Genomic DNA, 13040 nt, shown 5'->3' on the forward strand with positions numbered 1-13040 from the left:
AACCGCAGCCTCCTCACTAACAAGGGTGAATTATTATCACATCTTTCCTGGTGATTAGATTATTCCTTATCGTTGTGTTTTATAGCTTTCTAGTTAGTCATCTCAACACAATTTATTCACAATAATAGTGTTTTTATTATTGCTGTTTTATAGCTCCAATTGCAGTAAAAAATTTATTCTCAATTCTATTATTATAATATTTGAGTACTAATGAAATTCTTATTTTTATTTGATTGTGCTTTAAAGCCATAACAATAAAATTTACTCCCAAAAATATTACTGCAAGTTTTAAGCTCTTTAAACTACTTGATAGAATGCCTGCAAACACATGTGGTTCTTTAAGCCACAGGAGAGGCAGCCTGCCAAAATGTAAACATTGTCCTAGGGGAAAAAACAGGGGAATTGGTTCCTATTATGGTGAGACACATGTTCTTTGATAGAGTAAGTCATGGGATGAAAGAAATGAAAGCACCTTAGAGATGGCTGATTTAGAAGAAGATTAAATTCTAATTGGCAGGAATATTTGTTTAAAATATCAACCTCTTTTTATTACCTGCCAAGCCCTACACATTTCCACCATCTTTGTCCTCCAAAATAATGTGCTTTCAAAATAATGCCCACACTTCTCTGGACTCAAGATTGCATGGCTGGTTGCCATATTAGTTGGATAGAGGCTGTCATGAAATATTATTACGAAAGGCGAGGGTCACTCTGAAGGTGAACAGCTTCAATGACTAAGGATGAGAAGCATCCAGCCAAGTCAGCTCACCACCTCTGCTGCTCCTTAGTTTCTCTCACTGACCCTGAACCCGAGGACACAGCAATAAATCTCATCATTTCCTACGTACCTTTTATGCCTGGAACACTGAATCAGGGGTGCTAGAACATGAATTATGATCCATCCCGAAGAGCAAAGTACTAGTAGGATTTAGGAAAGCGGTACAGCTGATTGGCAGCAATTAGGGTGTTTAAGGGCTTGGTCCCAGATGGATGACAGATTGACATATGGTCACAAGGAGAGATGCAGGAAGGTTGGGTGGAGGTACAAGCAGGCTGACACTCAGAGATTGCAGCCTTAGTGCAGGAGAGGCAAAATCTAGATCTGATTTCTAAGACAGCACCAAGGATAGGTTCTGGTTCTGACAGAAATTTCAGCAGATTGCTGCTATCATCTAACGTAAGAAATGAGTGGATGGATGGGTGAATGGGTGGATGAATGGATCAATGGATGGATCAATGAATGAATGCATGGATACATGGGTCCATGAATGCAGGGAGGGGTGGATTAATCCCTATATATGGCACATATCCATTGACTAGATCAGCAGTCCCCAACCTTTTTGGCACCAGGAACCATTTTCATGGAAGACAGTTTTTCCATGGACCGGGGAGGTTGGGGTGGTTTGGGGATGATTCAAGCACATTACATTTATTATGCACTCTATTTCATTATTATTACATTGTAATAATAATGAAATAATTATGCAACTCATTATAGGTTGGGGACCCCTGGACTAGATCCACCCTCTCACATAAACAAGTAGGTGCTTAGCTTGCTGGGACCATCTGCTTCCCTTTGCCCAGCTGTGGAGCTGGGGAAGTGCACAGCTCTTCAAGAGAGGAACTGCTGCTGACCTCTGGCTGTGTGTGCCTTCAGAATCTGACTCAGTATTCAAGCTGAGACTATTTGCTTCCTGGCTATCCCCCTGCCAATGCCTGAGCACCACAGTGGTACAAGGACACACCTTCGTCCCAGTGCAGCTGCCAGGAGCAATCTTCTAAGGGTTGCACCACAGTCTGAGGCCCTTCCTACACAATCCCCCTTTCTTCCCGCTTTTTCTTCACAGCTGTCAGAACTGCAGCATAGGCTGATGGCTCTCTTTGCCTTCTCTTGCTTTTTCTGCCCCCTCGATCTTCCACAACAATTACACCCCCAAAATCTCGGCCACTTTCAACTCCATCTTGGTATCTGCTTCTCAGATGATGCAGCCAATACACCAGCGAGACTCTAGGACAAATGAAAACAAATGAATATAATTGATCTTGAGTCATGTGGATCTTTCTGTACCTTGTGGACAATTAAATGCAGAAATAAAACTGAAATTTGGAAGTAACAGGGATAATCCTACATGGCCAGGCCTTAGCAGGCTTGCAAAATAAAGCCAGCAAGCTACAGAAAATCACATGCTAACTTAGTAACACATCAAACTAGATGGCTTTAAAAAAAAAAAAAAAAGCATTTTCTATCTCACTGCTTGCTTGGCCTAATGTGTTCACAGTATTGTGTGGCAGGGGGAGGGTCTTTTCCTGAAGATAATAAACTTTGCTTTTTCCTATGTGCTAATGTATCTGCTATTTGGATCATGGGGAAGGAAGAGGAGCAGGGAAGAATGCATCCTCCCAAGGGCTAAGAGCAGAGGTGGGAGGGCAAGGGACTGGGGAGATCCTCCAGAAGAGCTTGGATTTCCCACAGAAGCCCCTGCAACCTGCCTGGGCATGGGTGGGAATAGAACAGAAGTGTTGTAAGGGCAATGGCTTTGGGAATTAGCCACTGGATACTTTTTCATCTCTTTCCCAGTTGGACAATATTTCATTCAGCTTCAGGCACCGACTCAAACCATCAGTTTTTAAAGAGAACACTTCTGATTCATCACTCTGGATCATCACCCTGGAAAACATGATAAAGAGGGTTATCAGTCTGGGTCTCTGCTTCCGTTGATAGCTCAGGTATTTAAAGAGGAGGCAACCTAATTAGCACAGGCTTCCTTCCCTCCTCTGAATATTGGCTCAGGTTTATTGCCCTACACCTTCTCATTTTTGCTGAATATATTCAGCAAGTTCATTACTGGTTATTACACTCATTGTCAGAATCTCAGTGAGATATTAGACGGGCCAAGTGTGGCATGCTAGGTTAGAATTCAGAAGTGTTAGGTTCTGCTTCTGGGCCCACCATTTATCAGACATGTGATTTGGGGCAAACCTTACCTGTCTTCCTTTGTAAAAATAATTATACCTGTCCTGCCTCCCACTCAGGGTTTTAGAGTATATTAACTCAAATCGTGTATAGGAAAGCTCTCCAAAGATTATAAAGCCATCAAAGTGTGTGATATAATTATCATGGACACTAACAACAATGATCTGTAACTAGATTACAGTTCTATACAGAATTACTCTAACATAAGAACACACAATACAGAAGAGAAAAGCCAAATGTGGGACTATTTTCTCTTTTACCATGAAACATCTTAATGTAAAGTTCATTAGAGGATTTTCCTAAAAAAGGGGGGTGGGTAGAGTTTCTCAGCTTTATATATATTGGAAAAACAGATTTCTGGAATGCACTTCTGAAATGCAGCGTCTGTTTAAAATAAGCTATATCTTAGCTTCTAAAATCAACTCTATATAATCTACATAATCCTAGCTTTCTGTTTATAAAATAACATTTTCCAGCATAAATGACTTTTTATATAAAATATCCCTAATCTAACATAATTTGTGCATTCCTATTCCTGTGAATTTACCCTATATATCTAAAATAATTCCTATAAAAGGACAGACATGAGCTCCTACTTTATTTCATAAATTGAGATTAATTTTATACATGGAAAGGTAATTGATGCTAAATTTCTTATAGGATTTAATAAACCCAAATACTGTACATCCAAAAAATTTAATTCTACACTTATACACTGAGACCTCCCAGATTCCACAAGACTCCTACTTGTTATACCATTCCTGGAAATAATATTGTCAACAGAGGGTGGTTGTCTCTTACCCTAACTTTCCTGTCTTCTACTTGCTTCTCTTGGCATTTCCTTAACTCACCAGAAGGATGCCAAGTTACTCTGCTGGTAAGTCTTTTAAAATTTAAAGTAAGTGTTTGAGTTATAAAGAAAGTTTATAGGATTATTACTATATCTAAGACACTGTGCTTTAATGCACAAACAACCTTGTTGTAGTAGGATCAAAAGTATTGACATCAATTACAGAAAAGGAGACTGAGTCACAGAAAGATCTTCATTGACTGTGCTATTTGCTGTGGTCTAAATGTTTGCATCCTCCCAAAACTCATTTGTTGAAACTTCATCCCCAGTCCAGTGGTGTCGGGAAGTGATGAGGTCTTGAGGGTGGAGCCCTCATGAATGGGGCCCAAGAGCTTAGGTACCTGCCCCTTCTGCCATGTCAGGATGCAGTGGGAAGCAGAGCCCCCTCACCAGACACACCCAGTCTCTTGACACCCTGGTCTCGAACTTCCCAGCCTCTGGAACTGTGAGCAATAAATGTCTGTTGTTTATAAATTACCCAGTTTAAGGTATTTTGTTACAGTAGCCCAAACGGATTAAGACACTATCTAAAATCTAAAATTAAAATGTAGGCTGGAGACCCGCCACATCAACATGACTCAGATGGGGTCAGAAAGGTAGACTCTCAGACCCCACCCCCAACAACATTTTAGCAAGATGTCCAGGCGATTTCCACTTCACTGCCTTTGTATCCATTTGTTTATCGCAGGTCCTATTTGCTTCCATTAGCTTTTCCTAAATGCCCTAATGGAATGCCATGCTGTGACACTCCCTCTGCTCTCAGGCTGGAGTGCTCGCTCTTCTTTCAGATAGCAGGAGAGCCTGCTCTGTCTCCTGCCATCAGAATGAGAGTGGGGACTTGGTTTTACTTTTATTCTCAGTCCCTATAACGAAGCCTGGAATATAGTAGGTATCTGGTAAACATTTGCTGCATTAGTAAATTTTAGTTTCATGATTATGCAATGTAACAGCAACGTTAAAATTATATCCACAAGCCACTCACCACTAACCCAGCTTTCTCACCTTTGTAATCTCTCACCAGCAAGTCACAGAAGCCCCTCTAGCAAATAACTCAGTCTCTCTGAGCCTTTTGTTTCCCCCTCTGTAAAACAAGGGTGAAAACATCTCTCTGGAAGGTTTACTAGGAAGATTAAATTAAATCAAAATGCACACATAAATTGAGTAGCCCAGTAGTTCACTAACCTGGTTTCATTTTCGTATCATCTGGGGACCTTTCCCTGGCACCTCCCTCCCCAGACCAATTACATTAGAATTTCTGATTCTAACGGGCAGTTAGCTTTGACAAAGTCTGGCACCCATTGTCCTCTATGCTGTGGATGCCAAATAAACTGCTTTAGCCTTGTTTATTACTTTTCCTGTCCAGGCCTTGTCAAAGAGCAAATCTCTCCGAACAGGCCATGCTGGTTTCTACCATATCCTATGTCATGTTTTGTCTGGGCTTTTCTTGTTTTTCCTTATTTTCTTGCTGGTTTCATAAGATTGTATTATAGAAATGGGAAGGAGGAGGCATGAACTGATCAGGTACTGGGAGCTTCCCAGCAGGTTTTCACATGATCTCACTTAATCCTCATAATCTGTGGTAGGCATTATTCTTCCGATTTTACAGAGATGAAACGGAGGCTTACAGACATTGTACAAAGTTACAGCTCTAAGAAACGGTAGAGTCAGAGTGTGAACCTAGATTTGCCTTTTGCTCCTGGACTTGGAGCTGGGGACCTTGCTTGGTCAGCAGGCTGGGTGCTCATCTACTGCACTGTCTTAGCAAGGCTTTGGGCCTCAGTTTCCTCATATACAAAATGAGGACTAGAAGCCAACATGAATGTACATTTCTTTAATCACTAGTGATAATAAAACGTTTCCATGGGATGACTTACTGTTGGTGGTGCTTAAGCTATCTCCTTTGCCCGTTATTGGTGCGTGGTAGCTTGTGAAACTGGCCACAAGTTCACCCCTTCCCTGATTCCACACACTGTGACTTGGTCTCCCCCACTGACTCTGGGATTGGTCCTGTGACTCGTTTGGCTCATGGAACAGTAGCTGACGTGATGCAAGCAGAGACATGAAAGCACGTGTACACAGGGGTTTGCCCTCTGGCTCTGCTTCTGCCACATAGGAACGAGCCTCGACTAGACTTTCAGGTGATGAGAGCAGGTGTTCCCAGTATAACTGCCAACAGCCAGCTGCCCCTTAGGGACAGAACCACCCAACTGACTGCAGAGGCCCCAGGAAGCAGCAGAGCCCAGAGGGACCACTGAGTAAGCGCAACTGCCAACCCATGGACTCATGTGCTCAAGAAATAGTTATTGTTTTAAGTCACTACATTTTGAGTACTGACTTTATAAGTACATTTTTTTCTTTTTTTTAATTTTTAATGACCAAAACAAAAAACATCTAAAACCACAGATTCTAGAAGAACCACTTGTTCTTGCCCATCTTGTACCTCTTTTCAGACTGGACCCTGGGCCCCCATTGGGCCTTGTGTTTAAGAGCAGGGTCTCTGAAGATATCCTTGTTCACAACAGTTTTGTCCAAGGGGATATCCACAGAGTGCCTTGTGGGCATGAGTGCATCGTAGTTATAAACTCTCACAAAACACTTGGTCTTTGACCTCTTGACAATCTTCTTCCCTGTGGCAGCAGCTGTCAATTTGTGGGCATAGTGGTAAGTTCCAGCAACCACAGTATGGCTCTCAGGGCCATGTGAGGTGCCATCATCAATGTTCTTGACCATCACCGCTCTGCGTCCAGAGTAGCATCTGGCCAGGACCAGCACCACTTGGGGGTCTCATGAGTTTGCTCATTTCAACAGCAATCACCCGGGCTTCCAGCAGAAAAAAGATCATTTTGTTTTATCATATGTTTATTCTATAATTTTCCCGTTCCAAGAGAAATGAGAGAAATGTGTCATATTCTTAGATCTAGTCTACTAAATGACATAAAATTTGTCTCTTAGCAGGAATGTGTCTCTTCTTCATAGGTAGGAGAAACACACTTCTGTTTTCTTCTAATTTTGACACCATTTAACCCACTGACTCATTTGGAATTTCATGAAGTTTTAAATTTGGATGAGGCATGGATTTAAATTATTTCTCTCCAGATTAATATTCAATTGTGACTACCTTTATCATTTAATAATTCCTTTCGCAATTGTTATATTGCTTCTTAATTTCCCGGTATTAATTTCATATAATGTATTGAATATATTCTTTGAAATTGCTATGCCATTCTACAAGCTAACTTTTCTTTATATAATTTAATGCCATAGCTTTATTACAAATTTACTATTCAGTAATATAAAATATATTATTAATATGTAATTTATAAGGTTTATTTATAATATAACTGACAAAGGTCCTTTATGCACCACAAGAACAGTTTCTTTCTCTCTGATAAATTTCCATCACCTCTGCATCTTCCTTCTGGCTCCTCCACAATTCTGCTTTCTTTTGTAGTTATTTGTGTCATTCTTATGCTTCTCCTCCTGACTACAAACTACTTGAGAGCAGGAACAGTACATATTTTGCTTTTATTCAGTGTCTTCCACAGAGTAGATGTTCAGTTCCTATTTCTTAGAGTGATGTGAAGTTTAATTATTCCAGCAAAAATGAGTTCCTAATGTAGTCTTCCTGAGCCTGTGAGTGTTCCTCATTCATGAAGTTATCAAATCTGTGCAAATCTTCTCTTGCTGCCCTGCCTAGAATTATCTAAATAGAACATCTGCAAAATGGAAAGCAGAAGTCTTCAGTAGCTCACAAAGACCATTAAAACAGGCATGTAAATTTAACTGATTGAGACGTCAGTGGAAATAGATTCTAATTATCACTAAAATAATGGACCTAAGACTTGGAGACTATTTCAAGTCCATGCCGGCCTGATGGACAGTACTCCTATGTGCTAGGTTCCAGGCTGACAAAGATGACTTGGGTATGGTCCCTGCTTTCAAAACCAGGATAATAATAGTGACCAAAAGCTATGACAGTTGCAAAGTTTAACCACATGATTGTGCAAATGTCATTTCAACTACCTTAAAGAAAAATTATCTGCAAAACGTTAATGTCAGTATTGTGGTTGGAAGTCAAGTTCTAATGTCTGTTTCCTTCTCTCACTCACACATCTATTTTTCGAGTAGAATCTATTTGTTTTCCTCTCCTTACCCTTGATGATGGGAGGTTCCCACTGGGTTGTGAGGAATTCACTGAGAAGTAGAGCTCAGAGGCTCTACTGCCAAGGTCACGAACGTCCCAGCCCTGCTTCAACCCTGGTGCTTCCCATCAGCACTCCACTCCCATGGCCTCACCCCAGAACTTTCATCTGGACGTGTGCCACCTCTCAAATCCTATGCAGCTCAGCCCTCCTGGAACACCATGTCAACAAGGCTCTTGCCAGCACCTCCTGCTACACCCACCCCGCAAACCTTCTAATCACCTTGGGTCATTGACACCAGCAACCTCTTTTTCTTCTTTAACCTGGCTTCTGAGAGTGACGGGAGAAATTTCACGACTGCCACATTGCTGACACTTATTCAACCAGTATTTATTAAGCGCCTGCTATGCACTAAAAAGAGCAGAAGAAACTGTGCTAGACTACAACAGAAAATAAGAGACAGGGTCTCTTCCTTCTCAGAGCATAAAGTCCGATAAGGCAGGTGGGGGTGGCATTCCCCATTTACACCACAGTGTGATAAACATTAACAGGATGGAAGAACAGAGCACCCTGGAAGCCCAAAGGAGGGCTTCTAAATCAGAGACTTAGGGGGCCAGGGAAAGCTTTGCCATTTCAAATCCATGGTCTTCAACTTCCCCAGGGCCCTTGGCACCACTCAGCAATCCTTTCACAATTGTCTGGTCAGCTCTAACCCAGTTCCTCCAAATGGATGGTCAAAGCTTCATTGCACTCAAGACCCCCACCCCACTCTTGACTTACTCATCTCTCAGCGGATGACACAGCCTCTGACCTTATTGAGGAAGTCCAGGCCACATTTACAGACCCACCTCCCCTTCTCCTCCTCTCCTCCTGATTCAGAAGACAAGGTATCCTGCTTTTGATCCTTGCTCTCTACCATCTCCCCCAATTCATCTGGGACCAGGACCTTGACAAATTGGCTTATATCCTTCTCTTCTTATATTTTCTTATGTTCAAGCTCTTCCTTGTAACTACTCAATCCCTAGCTGATAAACATATAAGCCTCCCTTACATAACAAGTAAATTATAAACAAAACAATCCAAATGTTTTCAGGCTTCACCAGCTTCCAGATTAAATCCAAATTGTAACAAGGTTAAAAATAAAACAAAACAAAACAAACCACACCAGTTTATAAATGTTCTCCACACCTTGCAAATTATTCTAACCCAATTTCTACCCATTCCTACCTCCAGGTGTGCCTGGGATTCCCAAAGGAACGGGATGGTGTGTCTTACATGCATTTGTGAAAAAGCTGTGTTTATGGCTTGTTGCTGGGGCCTTTCTAGAGACCTGGCTCTCCCAGCCCACCCTCAGCCCCCTGTGCTAAGGTTCCATCACATACCACTAGAGAGCTACTGGCACTGCTGCCTCAAGCTCAGCAGCCTCTGAAGATTCCAGCTGAGTCAGCAATATACCTAATTGCTGGCCTCGCCTCAGCTGAGCTAGGGCTTCATGACGCATGCAGAGTCTTGCTGGTGGCTCTGGCCACCAATGTTATCAATCTAATGGTGTTAGCATCTTACAATCTCCACCTTCATGGTGCCTGGCCTGCTGGGATATGAAGGGAAGACAATGGTGGCTACAGCTCTTCCTTAATCTCCATTAGGAAGCGCAATGGCAAGCATGCTCTCAATAGGCCTGATGCCTTGCACAACTCCAGGGAATTCACTGCATATGACTTTCTATGTGAATAAATACCCAGAACACAAGTCCCTGGAGTTCTCTCTCTCTCTTGGGGGGCAGTCCTGTCTAATAATCTAGTCTGTGCTTGCCCACCTTAAACCAAAGCTCACCTGGTAGACATGTCTTTATACGTCTGAACCGCTATCACAGATACAGCTCAAGTTTCCCAGGAAGATTCTTAGTCTCCTGTAAATCACTGTGTGTCAACAGAGTGATATCCTTCTACCTGGGTGCAAGAAGAATGTCACAACTCAATAGAATAGTCTTACACAAATCAGGCAATAGCCATGACCCTGCTGCAAAAGCTAAAGCATCATTCCTTACTCCTGCATCCAGTGCTGGCTTCTGCCCCTCACTTTTTCTCTTCATAGCTAAGCTTCTTGAAAGAATCAACTATAATTTTTATTTCCTCACTATGTACTCATTTTTATCAATTTAATATTGTCTTGTTTTTAAATATAGTTCTACATACAGTTCATTTAAAATTGAAAAAGTACAAAAAACTATCCCTGGCCATCAAACATCCCTCTCTAGAAGCAACCAGTCTCCTGTGTAGCCTATCAGAGATGTTTTAGTAAACATAAGCAAAAATCTTTGTAAAAATAGCAATGCCATCCTGTATGTACATATTCTTTCTTTTTCCCCTTGATACTATACTTTAGGGATCATTTTATATCAAAAAATGAAGAGTGAGGCCGGGCGCAGTGGCTCACGCCTGTAATCCTAGCACTCTGGGAGGCCGAGGCGGGTGGATCGCTCGAGGTCAGGAGTTCAAGACCAACCTGAGCAAGAGTGAGACCTCGTCTCTACTAAAAATAGAAAGAAATTATATGGACAACTAAAATATATATATACAAAAAATTAGCCGGGCATGGTGGCGCATGCCTGTAGTCCCAGCTACTCGGGAGGCTGAGGCAGTAGGATCGCTTGAGCCCAGGAGTTTGAGGTTGCTGTGAGCTAGACTGACGCCACGGCACTCACTGTAGCCCGGGCAACAGAGTGAGACTCTGTCTCAAAAAAAAAAAAAAAAAAGAAGAGTGGGGTAGGGGACTGTAGAATATTCTATTGCATAGTTGTACCAAAAGTTATTTAACTAGTCCCATATTACTGAATTTCTGGTTGTTTTTAATTTTTTGTGATTACAGGTAGAACTGGACTTTTTTAAAAGTGCATGTTTCCACTGAGGCACCAAGATGTTACATTCCAAAGTGAGGTAAAAGATAATATAATTTCTAAAGAAGATGAAAACCAGTTTCATGACTTTTAAGCTCCTCTCTTACAGAGGATATAAAGGAGGTCAGATTTGGAGATTGGGAACCATATTGGAGAGTATAGTCTATGAGTTGGGAATCCTGTCTCCCTAAGGGGGTGCACTGGGTGTTCCTATCCCTCATTTCATGACAAAAGAAAAGGCTTCAAGAGGATTACTCAGAGAATTTTATATGTGGCCCCTGGAATTTGGAGAAATCTATAATGTCCACCTAGAAAACCTAAAGGATAAGGGATATCTGGCTGGCTGCTTGAAAAGTAAACAGAGATGGCTGCAGGGGAGCCTGAACTTTCAGAGTTGACTAGGGCAAATGATGCGTAAGTATTTCCTTAGGGCTAGATAAGGAAGCCAAGCAAGGGGTGAAATGTCTTAGGCTTTGTTTAAGAGGAATGCCTAGGAGAAAAAGTCTCAGCAGAACTGAAGCTGAAGTTACCAGCAGATGCCTTAGGGCTGAGGGAAGCATGAAATGTCAGTTGTTATAGAGGTGGATCTACCTTCATGAAGAGAATGTCAGGTAAGAGGTTCCCTGGAAATAAGGGAGAGGGGGATACAGATCTCTAAGAATCCATAAAAGATGTTAAAGAAGAACTGGGTTAAAAAAAAAATTGACCACAGCCAGGATGGTTGTTGGTCAAGTGAAGAATTTCTTTCGTTTTCACCTCTTCTCTTTCCCATTGTTCCCACCCTAGAGGGATCTGGAAGCAGATGAGAGAGACAGGAGGACAGGTAGAAAGAAGCCTAGGTGGGGTGGGAGGAGAGCCAATGCTGCTCTCATCTCCCTCTGCAACAGGCTGGAACTAAGAAAAGGGAGAAAGTTAAATGAAACTTAAGGCATTTAGTATGATATTGGACTGATCATTTGAATCCCTGAAGTCATGGGGCTTGTATTAGCTTTCATTGAGGGACTGAATTCCACAAATAAATTTTGGGAGACATTGGGGGACTTCCACTTTTTTTAAGGACATAAAAAATCACAAATTAACTCTTGATTTCATCTTAGCAAGAAGGACATTCCAGAGAAGTTACTAAATACGAGTTTTGGGTGTTTTTTTGTTTTGTTTTATTTGTTGGTTTTTTTTTTTTTTTTTTTTTTAAGAAGTCAGAGAGCTGAGGGTGCAAAGAAACCTAAATGAATTAAGCCCTTCCAAGGAGAAAAGAGATATGTGGCTATGTTCATTCCTAGCAGAATGGTGAAAGAAGGAATATGTAATATAGACAGGGGTAAGGAAAAACAGGCGAAATCTAAGCAAACTTTTAATGGCCATATATAGACTGGTAGAGTGAATTTGGCATCCAATAATCCCCAGCCACAGAACAAGTCTACACCAATTTAGAAATTCCTTCCCATAGTCCTTCATTAAGTTCATGGGGTTAATACTTGGAATGCTGGGGACAGGGCACAAGAACTGAGAAGAATCACCTCTGAGGATCTGCAGGGAAGAATGAGGAGCAACTGAAATGGTAAACATGTTTGTTTATATACATACATACATATATATATAATACATATTTTATATATACACACTCATTGGTTGTCTAAAGCAACAATAATAGCAGTGTATTTGGGGGCTTATAGTATATGTAGAATTAAAATTTATAACCTCAAGAATACAAAGGCTAGAATAAGAGGGGATACCCTTCTTTATATCATTGTAGGGTTCTATACATTGTGTGTGATATAATTAAATATTGTTTGAGGGTAAACTATGTTAAGTTAAAGAGACATATTGTAATATCTAGAACAAACATTCAAAAAAGTACAGATAAAAGGTCAATGGAGGAAAAATTGAAGTTAAAAATCATATTCAATCACTCAATGGAAATCACCAAAGAAGGAACAGAGAAACAGAGACCAGATGGGAGAATCAGAAACAAACAGCAATATGATAGACTTAAACCCCACCATATCAATAATTATATTAATTTTAAATTTACTAAACATTCCCATTACAAGACAAAGTTTACCAGAGTGGATTAAAAATCCAAGATCCAACACTATGCTGTTTTCAAGAAACCTACTTTAAATATAAAGACATAGGTGAAAAGTAAAAAGGTGCTATAAGATAAATCATGCAAACCCA

At 41.0% G+C, this 13040-nt stretch overlaps 1 pseudogene; it reads right to left on the reverse strand.

Moving 5' to 3' along the window:
* Positions 1-6230: 6230 nt before the first annotated feature.
* On the reverse strand, positions 6231-6624 carry LOC138383183 (large ribosomal subunit protein eL27-like; annotated as a pseudogene).
* Positions 6625-13040: the final 6416 nt, after the last annotated feature.

The sequence above is a fragment of the Eulemur rufifrons genome, chromosome 1 (assembly GCF_041146395.1).
Source record: "Eulemur rufifrons isolate Redbay chromosome 1, OSU_ERuf_1, whole genome shotgun sequence".
NCBI classification, from domain to species: Eukaryota; Metazoa; Chordata; class Mammalia; order Primates; family Lemuridae; genus Eulemur; species Eulemur rufifrons.